Source organism: Crocodylus porosus, unplaced genomic scaffold (assembly GCF_001723895.1).
Source record: "Crocodylus porosus isolate Cpor-Errol unplaced genomic scaffold, CroPor_comp1, whole genome shotgun sequence".
Taxonomy (NCBI): Eukaryota; Metazoa; Chordata; order Crocodylia; family Crocodylidae; genus Crocodylus; species Crocodylus porosus.
Genome location: NW_017728928.1, coordinates 6,804,241 through 6,817,541, shown reverse-complemented (window position 1 = coordinate 6,817,541; position 13,301 = coordinate 6,804,241). Strand labels below are relative to the sequence as shown.

At 44.7% G+C, this 13,301-nt stretch overlaps 1 protein-coding gene across 2 annotated transcripts in view; it reads left to right on the top strand.

Moving 5' to 3' along the window:
• Window positions 1-13,301, top strand: part of RAB11FIP4 (RAB11 family interacting protein 4) — a 182,196-nt gene that overhangs the window by 110,065 nt on the left and 58,830 nt on the right. Inside the window, exon 1 of one of the 2 annotated variants that reach the window (XM_019542431.1) lies at window positions 4,377-4,505. The exons of the other annotated variant lie outside the window; for it this stretch is intronic. The gene's annotated coding sequence lies outside the window, so the exon portion shown is untranslated. Of the gene's footprint in view, window positions 1-4,376; window positions 4,506-13,301 lie in introns of those variants that run through there. 2 annotated transcript variants of the gene reach the window in all.

Genomic DNA, 13,301 nt, shown 5'->3' with positions numbered 1-13,301 from the left:
GTATGGCATAGAAATGATGTTAGGGAGTGGTATAAGGATAAGCAACTCTTCAAGCTTACGAATAATGCTGCCAACCTCTAACATTCAAAAAGCCAGAAAGAGATCACGAGTTAGGTCTTAAAATGATGTTTTTGGGGGTTCTTCTTCATCCTCTGAATTTTGAGCCTGTGATTTAACATTTTTAAACAGCTCTCTGCAACCAGGAGGGCTTAGGAATTTATCATCTTTAAAGCAATGGAAGCAGAGGTTCTCATTTACTCAAAGCCATCGGGTGCTGGGGTTTTGAAACCATGGCAGTTAGCAACTTTGCATCCGTTACCAGTGCTGCAGCCTGAATGCAGTGCTAGACAGGGACACGCAGAGAGGGAGGAGAGGGCGCCCAAGGCCACCATTTCCTTGGGGGTTGTCAAACGCTTCCCCCATTTGTCATTGCCCACAAGACATAATCCCAATCAGAGGCCTCCACAGAAAGGAGAAGGGAACATCTCAAGGTATTGCCCCCTCTCCACAAAATGCCTACCTATGCTGCTGTGTGCTAGACCAGTTAAAGCTACAGGGGTTCATTCTCATTTTCTATTAACATGAAATGACATTTACACCTGGGCTTAGGGCCCCTTGCACTGGCAAAGCCACCATACGTATGAGGATCTGGCCAGACAGGGTGCAGGTCACCAGTGAGATTTGAGAACGTACCCTGCAGTTCTAGCTGTAGCAGCTGGAAGAAAACCAGCAACGTCTTAGAGGCGTAAATCAATCTTGATGCATCCCTGGAGTTATCCCCTACATGTCCTTTTCCCAGGGTGAGATTAGCCTGGCTTCCTGAAGAATGCATCCATCTTCCCAAAGGTGGATATCCGTACCTGGAAATACAGGCAGGCAGGAAACAGATTTTTTCTCTATCCCAAAAGGAACTGAAGTCATGCTTTATTACAGGGTGTAGGTTGTAGCCGTGTCGGTCTAAGAACATAGGCAGACAGGATTCTTTTAGTAATTCGAGTTGGTCTAAAAAAAGATATCAAATTTACCAGAAGAACTTTGTCTGCCAGAGTCTTCTTTAACGCTCCTGTATGCCAGACCCTCCTTTCAGGCTCTTTGCAGTCCTGTTAAGGCTTAGTTTACAGTGTTGCAGGACTCGCATTCCCATTTCTCGTACTTTCCAAACCTTAGTTATACAGCTAAGCAACAGCATCTCCGTCAAACTCAAAACCCAGTGGTCCTGAGTAGGCCTGGCAGAACATTTTCATCAAAACAAATTAACGCTATTTTCTCAAAACCAAAACATTTCAACCCAGTTTACTCTGTCAGCAGTCTCCTTCAGACGGGCAAAAAATGAAATGCCAAGCTTTGTCATTTTCAGAAAAGAATGTTTTAATTTCAAACTTTTTTTATTATTACATTAAAAAAACTAAGGAAAAAGTGAAGAGGTTATAGGTGGTACAGCAGTTTTGACTGAGCTATAATTTCTTTGTCATTTCACTTCATCAGACATTTCAAAATTCCTTCTTTACATTTTCAGAAAGGTAAAAAAAAAAATCATAAAAGTATTTCCCATGGAAACAGAAAATCTGTTTCTTGTCTGTTGGTACCCCTGAGATGGGATGGGCAGCAGTTTAGCAAACAGCAAGTATATCTTGTAACGTATTTAGTCAAAATGTTAGGTGCTCTGCTATTCAAAAGACAAATGCATAATAATGTAAGGCACCTACAGATAATCTTTCTCTGCTAGTTATCTAAATTGCATTCAGTTTTTCCTGGCATATTTTGAAAACGTGATAAAAGCTACAGTGAGATTTTCCAACAGGCAAGAACATGATTTCAAAGTAGGGTTTTTCCTTGGCCAAATAGGAGTGTGGCTTCCAAATATCTGTCAGCAAGGAAACAGAAGGAAATACCTTGACAAAGCCATGGTATTCTGTTAGGCAGAATTTCCTGCATGAGCCTAAAAGATTGCTGCATTTTGACATTATTCCACATACTTAGGTTTCAGGCCCGCTTTAGAAAAAAAAAAGATAAAGAGCTAATTTACCATCTCAAACTTAGAGCTTCTGAAAAGGAATAATGGTGGCAAGAAAATGATACTTTTAATCAAGATCAGGTTATAAAACTGTAAGCTGTAGAGACTGTCACGCTCAGTCTTCTGAGTGGAGTAGTAGGACTGACTTCCCCTGCTCACGGACTGGAGCAGCGCATCTCGGCCGGGGCCGGGCAGCGTTCGGGACTGGTGTGGTCTTGCCGAGTTCTTTGCAACAAAATAATTGTTCTATTTTATTTTCCATAATTAAAAAAAAAAAAGTGCACGTTAAGAGCTGGCATTTTCAGAAGGGAGCCTTGAGTCTATTGAGGAGTGCCTCAACTCTACGGAGAACCAGTGAAACTGTGCTTCTAGTGAAGGTGACATCCTTTATCTAAATTAAATGAGTGAGTGCCTGCTGGATACCACCTGATCATCTCTTAGCAATAAAAGGGCTAGGGGTAGCATGAACAACAGCACTAGCAGCTTCCCTCCAGAGGCTGAGTCCCCGGTAGCGGAATCACCTGCACAAGGGAAAGGAGACATTTCTCCATAAATTATTGGAAGTCTCCCATAGGGGACGAACATAGAGCTCCCCAGGTTTCAGGGAAGCAGACTCGCTAAAAAAACTAAAAATCCTTCGAGCCAACAGTCTTTCATCAGCTTGAGGGAAATTATTTAAAAAACAAAAAAACCTTCAAGTTGTTTTTGAAGCTAATCTGCTTTCTGCAGCGCCTGATGGGACGACTGGCCAGCGGTACATGTTCCAGAGGGCTGATGTGGTTTCACCAACACAAGATCAACAGGTCTACAGGTGTCTTCACAATGGTACCGGACAATAAATCAACTTCACCTTACCTTGACCCTTAATGAATCTAGGCATCACTTATCACGGATGAAGGGGGAATGATGTTAACGGTTCGGATAACTAATACTCAAAAATAAGTGGCCTGGCAGCAGGCAAGCTACCAGTCTTCCTATTGAGATGTGGTTAGTAAAAATGGTCAGAAAAGGGAGAAGGGATTATTCATCTCTTTGGACAATTTTTTTTCCTCCCTAAATTACTTTTTTAGATTCCTAAACTTCTCACATTTTAAAATTCAACCGTGTTTTGAGCTGCTCTGTAGCTATTTGGAAAAATTAAAGAGGGGAAGCAATTTCATAGTCTTTTTATTTAGGCCTCGCTCTATCTATTCATTTTAAAAGCTCTCTTTCCTCAAAATAACACCAGCACTAGAGTAAATCAAATGAAGATCTTTCTTTAAAATACTAATCTTTGGGATGTGTTTGACCTCTCTGCAGTTCCTAGATAACATCAGCATTTTGTGAATTATGGATCTTAATTGTGCCACTGTTGCAGCTCTGCCAGTAGTAGAAACATTAGACACCAGGCTCAGAAGTTGGTCATTTAACCCATTTGGAGCAGATGTAGATAACGTGGTGGTAAAAGTGACCAAATCTCGTCTACTGTCCTGCCTCTGCTCTTGTTCTCATGAGCGTATACCAGCAGGGAATTTATACTGTTGCCATCCCTTGCCTGGGTTTGTGACCTTTTGCACTGCAGAAGGTTTCAGATTCACATCGTGCCGATCCAAATCCCAGCCCTAAAGTACTGCAAAGTAATCCGGAGTTGTGACAGGAGGGGTGACAATTTTTCGGTCCAGTTTGATTCTTACTATACATTTGTATTATTTTATTGCCCTGTTTTTCTCTTCCCTAAGTTGCCAATTGGTCTTGTTCATTTGCTGTATCTTGTCTTTTGAATTGTAAACCGTTCAAGGCAGGCACTATTCTTACCACGTTTTTGTGTAGTGACTGTCATAGTGTGACTACAACCTGGCTTGCTGCAGGGGTGTCTATTTATCATCATCATTTTGTTCTGAGAGTGGCTGACTTGGACACCTCCACCCTCCCTGATGGCAGAAACACCCCAAGAACAACTTGTGAAATATTGTTTCTCAGCCTAGAAGGGATTCAGTCTCCAACTTGAGCCCTTAACCCTAATGCAGGTTCAAATCCCAACAGTCTTTCTGTGATCCATCTCTAAGCAACCATGGCTCTGGAGTAGGCTGGATAAAACCCATTAGTTTCACATGTGAAGGTGATTTGTGTTGTAATTCCCAACAGAATATGCTGCATTACCAAAAAATGCCTCCAACTGGCAAACGCAGCATACCGAAGTGGAGTTTTACGTTAGTCTAAGAAAATTGATAACTCTGTGTGATGCTGTTTGTAAATCTTCCTGTTCAAAAGGGCACTTGATTAAGAATGCCTTGACTGTGCTAAGAATCTGAACGCTTTCAATTCGGCCATTGGTCTCTTGGCAACAACGCACAGTTGAGAGCCCTCATCGGCACAGACACGCAGAGCATGTCCCGGGTCTGGTCTCAGATTCTAGCTCTGCTAAACCAAGGGAGAAACCTTCGCCGGTGTAAGGACCATACCGTCCAGAGGACTTGCTGTGCATTAAAGAACCCCATGCATTCTGTACTAGGTAAGTATAAAGTCCTCCCCTACCCACTTCCGTCAGGCTTTCCTTTTCAAAAAAAAATGTAGCTAGTCGCATTGTGCATTCAGTGCCACCTACATCAAAGCTTTCAGCACAAGAGTGATTGGGACTTGAACAATCTGCATGAAGTTTTGAATTCCCTTCATCTGTTCATTGCGAATCTGCTTCTTGTACTTCTGATGCAACAAGGTGGCTTAGCAGTGTTGTGGCAGCCAGCGAGAGGTTTCCGCTTGGTGCACGCGCCGGAGATGGAACGTGCAAGGAAGTTGTGTGTTCAGAGTAGGAGATCCTGACCTGGAGCAGGGTTCGCTTTGTAACAAAAGTGTTCATATTTTCTGATAGCAAAAAAATTAGAACCAGGTGGAGTTCTCTTATTACTTCAAAGATTTTCCATGGGGGTTTTTTGGATTTAGCAGCGTCTGTTAACAAAGTGAAAAGTAATTGCTTTCATGTTAGCTGCAGCCCGTGTTCAGAGAACAGAAAGGCCAGGTGCTCTTGTAATTCAAGTACTGAGCTTGGGATATAGCAGGTCTAAATTAATTTCTTGTCTCTGCCACATAATCCCTTTATGGCTCCATTCCCTATTTGTAAAATGTACGTAATACTATTTCCCAGCTTTCACCCTTTTTTTCCTGTCTTGTCTCTCTAGATTTTTAAGATCTACTGGATGGCAGCCTGTCTTATTATGGGCTTGTCCAGTGGCTAGTACAGCGAGATCTGTTGAAGTCATAGAAAATTTGAGTTGGAAGGGACCTCAGGAGGTCACATCTAGTCCAACCCCCTGCTCAAAGCAGGACCAGCCCCAACTACATCATCCCAACCAAAGCCTTGTCAAGCTGGGTCTTGAAAACTTCCAAGGATGGAGCTTCAACCATGTCTCTGGGTAACCTGTTTCAGGATTTTAATACCCTCCTAGTGAAAAAATTATTCCTAATATCTAACCTAAACTTCCCTTCCTGCAACTTGAGACCATTGCTCCTCGTTCTGTCATCTGCCACCACTGAGAATAGCCTAGCTCCATCCTCTTTCAAACTCCCCTTCAGGTAGTTGGAGACTGCTAAGTCTCCTTGGTCTCCTCTTCCATAGACTAAATAAGCCCCGTTCCCTCAGTCATTCCTCACAAGTCATGTCCCCCAGCCCATGAACAATTGATGTTGCCCTCCGCTGGACTCTCTCCAAGTTGTCCACATCCTTTCTGTAGTGGGGCGCCCAAAAGTGAACACAGGACTCCAGATGCGGCCTCTCCGGTGCAGAATAGAGGGGATTAATCACTTCCCTTGACCTGCTGGCAGCACACCTACCAATGCAGCCCAGGATGGCATTAGCCTTTTTGGCAACTAGGGTACCCTGCTGGTGCATATTTATTTTATTGTTGACTGTAACCCCCAGGCCTTTTTCTGCAGAGCTGCTGCCCAGCCAGTCAGCCCCAGCCTGCACCGGTGCATGGGGTTGTTCTGTCCTAAGCACAGGACTTTGTATTTGTCCTTGTTGAACCTCATGAGATTCCCTTTGGCCCAATCCTCCAATTTGTGTAGATTACTCTGAATCTTAGTCCTACCTTCCAAAATATCTGCTACTCCCCCAGCTTGGTGTCATCTGAAGACTTGCTGAGGGTGCGCTCTATGCCATCTTCGAGGTCGTTGATGAAGACATTGAACAAAACAGGCCTCAGGACTGACCCCTGGGGCACTCCACTTGATACTGGCTACCAGCTAGACATTGAGCCATCAATGACTACTCTCTGACCCTGATGCTCCAGCCAGTTTTCTGTCCACCTTACAGTCCATTCATCCAGCCTGTACTTCTTTAGCTTGCTTGTGAGAATGTTGTGGGAGGCCATATGAAAAGCCTTGCTAAAATCAAGGTATACCTCATTCACAGAGCCCCTAACCTGTTCTTTCGCCACTGAGGGATGCTCACCTCCTCTCCAATCTGTGCTGTCTGGTGCAGTAGTCTGGGAGCTGCCCTTGCCTGTGAAGATGGAAGCAAAAAAGGCAGAGAGCACTTCAGCCTTTTCTGCACATCTTCAGATGCTAAGACCACAGGGCTAGTAATAGCTGTGTTATATATTGATGCAAAGCTTAAAACAATTTTAGCAAGACGCATGCACAGACCACACACAGTACAGTCTGTGAAGGAGCATACTTTTATCAAGCACGCATTGACGTAAAATTGGGGCTTTAAAACATAAAAGGAATGGATATCTGCACCCTCTGGGTTTCACCAGCGAGTTAATCACACTCGTCTACTTAAACACTGACTCGGCTAGCAGTATCAGAAGAGTGGCTCCTGTTGTACAGAGCTGCAGTACTTTCACAGCTCAGTTGCCTAGAAGTGTCTCCTTGCTGGGGTAGCTGTGCAGCAATGCAGGAAGAGATTTTGGTTTTCATATGGGATTATGACTCCCTCAGCTGCCTGAAAGACAAATCTATTCCAGTTCTTCGGTGTTGGGGACCATTTTATGCCATCCTTTGTCAAACTGAGTAGTCCTTTATTCTCTGAGTAACTGCATTGAAATGAACGGGGTTACTCACAGAATGAAGACTGAGTATCTGGTCCCCAGATCAAAGCCAAGTTGCAACAGAGGAAAGAGAAGGTTCGTCAGTGCAGGATGGCACTTTGATCTGTTGTCCTTTAACATGCTTTTGTGGAGTGCAGCATCCTATGGGTGCTGAAGAAATCTCTGCACCCAAGTCCTAAGAAGTGCCTTTGGTTTTAATAGTACTTGATGACAGTGGAGAGAGACATCGCTGGCCCAGACTTGAGGTTTTGGCTCCAGGTTTAAAGGGATCTCTTCAGTACCTGAACAACAGCTAGTACACAGCCAAATGACTTGTGATTAACAAAGCCTTTTGAGAATGGTACCTTGTGTTTCACTAATGCTGTAAAGCTGTAGTGAATAATCTGTCCTCTTTCCAGTCAAGAGGTGTCAAGAACAGACTGATCAGGTTTGTCTGCTGTTCACACTGCTGTGAAAATACACCAGCCAAGAGCCTGGCCCAGTAAGGCAGCTTAGCATTACTGAGGTCAGTAGAACTGGGCTGCTGAATACTAGCTGAGGATCTGACCCATTGATTTTAAAGACAGTCTGAAACACCTTTGCTTAGTGTGAGTTGGTTTTCTTTGTTCTTTTGTGGAAAGAACAATGTAACGTGCCTGTAGTTGGGTGGAATTCCTTGAATGTAAATGGTTGCACGTCATGGGATTTTCCAAGTCCTCAGTCAGAAAAAAGCCAGAGTTCTGTGCTCTGTTCCCCGCAGTTTTGTCAGTCATGTATTTGCATGTCTCTGATAGGTGCTAACATGCCTCCAGTAGCTTTCCTGATGGGCAGACTTCCACTGTTTGCCCGTTCATATGTAGCTGTGCATGTTCCAAAGTCCACAGAAGTTGCTGGGAATCTGTCTACTTGGCACCACTGGTTGGCGAGTCGGGCCCTTGCACAGATTTTTGAATGATTTAGATTTTGAATTTGGGTGCTAAACACTTATGTATGAAGACCCTGTTGAGTTGCTTGGCATCAGCATCCAAAATAAAACCTGCAGCAATATAGAGTTCCCATCTGAGTATTGTCTGCAGAGGACGACTCCCACGAGGGTGGATTAGAGCCGGCACTTCTCACTGAGACTCAAGTACCATAAACCTGTTGAATGTTTACTTGCTTCTGCTGTCGTCTTTCCTTGGGGTAGACCCTCTAACAGCCGGACATGCCATGCATTCCTCCATCAAGTCTAGCCTCCTCGCATCTCAAAGCCATTGCAGTTCCCAAGCTAGAGTGCTGCAGAACAGCTCATCCGTGTCCTAGCTGGGAAGGAGCAAAGTTTAATCCAAATGATCAGCTGGTGTGAACTGTGTTATTTATAGTTGGCAAAGATTGGTCACTCCTATATTGCCCCAGAGTTAATGAGTGTAAAATCCCCCTGAAGACAAAACTACATCCTGGCCCACTTCTGGTGCCCCTTCCTGGCCCACTTCTCCAAAATCTCTGTTTCCTACAAGAAATCCATTTATTATTCCATGAAGCATAAGACAATAAAAACTCTCTTTTGCTTCTCTATTTGCTTCAATTTTCTGCTCACTAAGGGCCATGTTGGCATTGCTTTATTTCTCCTGGCTCCTTAAAACTGTGCTCCATGAGAAGAATGAGCACAAGGCACACAGCAATCCTCTTTCTTTCTGTTGTTACCCTCATGCCTCAGTGAGCATGCTTATGCTTGTTAAATAAAGCATCACCCTTGGTCAGCTCCAGCTCGGACCGGTCTGCTGAATATTTAGGCCTGTCTTCATTTTTTCCCCCTTTTTTTTCCCCTTCCCGTCTATTCTCCAGTGAGAGCACCACCTAATTAGGTCATAAATTGTTTCAGGCTCAAAACCTTTCAGGAAGTTTTTTCACTTGCTGCTTTCTAGACTGCAAGCCACTCATTCTGCTTCTGTAGCTCTGCTGCTGTATGCCCGCTGTCTGCTGCTAACACTGAAATATTACTTATTCACATGGCCGGGGCCGTAAAAGAAATGTTAGCTCCATAATGAGCTACTACTGACTCCTCAGGCAGCTCCCAGGAAAGCACATTACTCTGACAATTTTGCTCTTCAGCTGCTGTCCTTCCCTGGCTTTCTCCGAGTAGAGACATCTGCATGAGAGGAAGATTTTGTAATTAAGCTTCTGCTGCACTTCCTCACAGGAAGATGCTGAACATGGCATCTTTAACGTCACCAAGGAGCAAGCAGTGATGGACCAGGCCCTGATATCTTTGACCACGCAGCCGCTTGCAGAACAAGAGGGTATACGGTCTGAGTAAAGAGGCAGCAAGATAGAGACTTAGTTTACCGCAAAGCAAAAGGAACAAGGAATTTGTCATGTGGCAGCTGCTCTAGTATTGGTTGTATGCATGCTCTTATCCCATGATAAGCTAAATCTTGGTAGCTTGGCCCTCAACCAAAAATGGGTAAGTTTCCATGGGTTAACTGCCATTTACTGCAGGGTAGTACCATGCACATGACCATTACAACTGAGGAGCGGGTGCTGGGTAAAGCCCCCTTTTACCCTGCAGTAAATTGTTCATATGTTCCAAACTTCAGCTGACACAAATCAGATGCCAAGGCCCTGGATCCAGATGCCCCAGGACACCAGGCTAATTTGCAGCCAATCTGGATCCAAACTCAGCTTATGTTAAGTAGGGCCCTACTCCATTGTATACTCTGAGCATGATGCTCTTAGTGGAGTAAAAGTGGCAGGATTGGACCCTGTTTCTGTAATAGGAGCAGAGAGATTACCAAGCCAGTTCGGGCCAAGGTTGTTAGTCCCATCTCATAGCTCTGACAGGAACGGATACCAGACACTTCATAGAAAAGTGTAAGAAGCCCACGGTAGGCTGATGTAGGGTGGTTTGCCTTGTAGGCATGTTTGGATGTCATGCTGGTCTCAAGTAGGTATTGATTGGCTTGACCCCTCTGAGCATGAGGTTTAGCATCTCTTCCACAACCTTGTCAAGAATTAGGGCCACTCCTGATATTCTTGATCTCCATATAAATATCTGCTCCTTCTCTTGAATTGCACTAAATTCTTGACCTCTTTAATGGTCTGATTAAAAAAAGAAATTCCCAGTTCCTAACTCTTCCTAATTTTAAGGGAGAGCAGAGGTTATGCTTCTCACTGGAACTAACTGCAAAGTTTGACACTGTGGGCACCTTATACACGTGCAGAGAGGCCGCTCCAATGCGCTGTAATTACAACACATTGAAGCAGGCTTGATTAACGGAGTCTGCTGGAGTGTGCTTGCTCCAGCAGACTCCAGCATCACGTGTATCCATGTCCCTGTGCTGAAAAATGGCGGTAGGGACAATTTATCTAAATCTGGTTTGATGAGCTTTAAAGCTGTTTCAGTGCCAATTTGGAAATTCGGATCAGCTGGGGAGAGACAGGCACAGCCGGGCAGATGCAGGTGCTCCCACAACTCCTCCAGCTGTGCCTGCCTGTGCCCTGGCGGGGGGAGCCGTGGGAGAAGCCCCCATGGCTGCCCTGCCCGGCCCATCCTCCCAGCACTTTAAAAGGAGGGCTACAGGGCTGTGCCGGACTATTCCCAAGGGGCACCTTCGAAACATTCGGAAATATCCAAAACATTTCCGAAACGTTTCGGGTGGTTTCATTTAGTTTCAGACATGTTTCGGAGCCTTCCGTTTTGTTTCAGATTCGGTGTTTCAGGCACCAAAACGGGCTGAAACACCTCTGAAACAAAACGGCTGCTGAAATTTTGCACAGTCCTACCTGTCATTACAGCAGTATTCTGGCCTGTAACAAATTATCAAAAGAAATCTTTCCCTTTGTATAAACACTGAAACCAAATTAATCAATTTGATACAATGGCTATTAATTAATATTCCTTCGTGCATCAGTACAGAGGTTGATTTATGAACCAACATGAGACCGCAAAATTCGTGCTCCAGAATTACTTGACACTGGCTCCATCTGATCCTGACAGCTTCCCTTTGAAAGGGTGTTCAGATTTTTTGGATCAGCTACATTCAAGTGAGAAGGAGCAGTTTGGATTTATTCTGCAGAACAGAGTGAAAGGTAGTTAGCCAGCTCGTGAAAACTCTTGCATCTCTTACCTGGTGGTCTAAGGCGCAACTCTACCCTGATTTCTACTGGACCCATAACATTTGATCCTAGTTGAAGGCCTGGTAGCAAAGCATCCAAGTGAGGTAAGGCATGAGTTAGCTCCTATCTTTAATCCCAAGGGGATGAGTGTTTAGTGTGGGAAGCAGGGATCACAGGCACAGCCAGGGCTCCTTTGTAGAGCTCTGCAAGCTGCGAAGCCTCCTGGGAAACTGGAGAGCTACCTAGCTTTTTTTATTTTAGTTTGTAAGGCGGCTTGCTGAGCCAGTAGGTCGGAAATGAAGTAAACCCTGAGAAATGCAAGGAGGCCCAGAAAGTAGAGCAAGGCAGTGTCGGAGGTGGAAGTTGTGCGGCCTGTGCTGAGAGGCGGCCCGAGGTCTGCACGCCCATTGCACCCACATGAGGCCTCAAAATGGCAATGATGCATAGGCATCGTTCTGAGCCTCAGCCCAGGGGAGATTTCACCCTGTGCGTGGGTGTGATACCAGCTGGCGCATAATGGCTCATTTCTTGTTTTTGTTTGTCTCCCTTTTAGGGACTTACCTCTCACTTAGTCAGCCCAAACTCCTGTCAGTCTGCACTTCCGCATCTCCTTTGTCGTAGGGGTGGAACGGGGTCATCTTGCTGCAGCTCATCAAGCTGCTGCCTTTCTAAGCGGCTCTGCATAGTGTTAAGTCCTGCTGGAAGCAACAACCACTCTTTTAGCTGGCACAGCCTCAGCAGTTCAGCTTATCAGAAAGCCTGGTTCAATCTGCTGTTAAGTGCTGCTGGAGAAGTAGGCTTCAGATCTCTGGAGAAGGAAGCATCACATTACCAGCTGATTAAATAGACTCTTTCAAACACAACACTAACAAGAAGCTATTGAGGCAAAGGTTGTAATCCAATAACTGTCTTAAGAGGAGTCTGTTTAGATATGCTGTTAGCCTGCCACAGGGTATTCCCATGTGATGGCAATGTCTCTGGACAGGAGGAATCCAAAAAAGAAAAGGCGGTTGCACCCAGGAATCAAAAGAGCCAGTAGGCCTGATTTCAGCTCACTCACCCATTTTCAGCTAGAGTACTTGGCTGCTGGCATTACACTTATGGCTTATTTTTCCAGAAAGGGTGAGCCCATCTATTTTGAAGAGAGGAGTCAGAGGCAGGAGTAAGTTTATGGAGATGGTTGTGACTGAGATGCTGACTGGATTTTTGATTGGCTCCTTGTATGAATCTAGCAACATCCTTTGACTAATCAATAATAATATGATTACAATTAATAATGTGCTACACTAGCAGTTGCACGGACATTGCCCAGAAAGGTGGCCCCTGCACCCAAGGGTTTACAGTCTAAATAATACCTGGTGATGTTTCAGAAATTCAAATCTGGGAAGCATAACAGAGTATAATGCATTCTCCCATGCTTTCTTATTGCACAGTCTGTTTGCAGTAGACAGATAATACATCATGACAGACCAATGGAGAAATACAGAGAAGAACCACAAATACCAGAATACCCTCACATCTAAGGGAGCAATGGACTTTTTGCTGACCTGTGAAAAGTCCTTGGATGATTTCTTCAGACTGAGGTTTGCACTGCCTTGCATTGTGGCTGTATGCCTTGGTAATTATTTATTTACCAAGTCTTGACACGCACAATTTCCCATTTTACTGGTGGGAGTTTGCCCAAGAAAGGACTAACTAAAAAGTGAGGATCTTTTACTTGTGGTGTCATCTTGCACAGCCAAGGTAAATAGTAATATTACTCAGATCTGAGCAGCAATCAGTTTTCTTGCCCTGGGGACAGGTTTTGGAGAACAAGGGCCAGGGTCAGACATTACATACAAACTAGTTTAAGTGGTCAGAAACTGGTTTAAATCTGTAACAGAACGTAAGTTCAGTGCACATAAACCAGCTTCGAAATGGCTGAAACTGTTTTAAGGTAAACCTGCTTAAATGTAGTATCAGACTTCACTGATTTGGGTCAAACCAGTTTATGCAGTATCTGTTCCAACCTCTTCCTCATTTAAATTAAACCAGATTCCCCCAGCATCCCAGATGCTTTGCAGCCCTGGGCTGGGCTGTGCTCCCTGCTCCCTGGCCGGAGCTCCGACAGAGACTGCAGGCACAGCAGAGTCTGCCTGGCTTCCCCCTGCCCCACCCCTCTCCTCCCCTCCCCAAACAAGCTCACC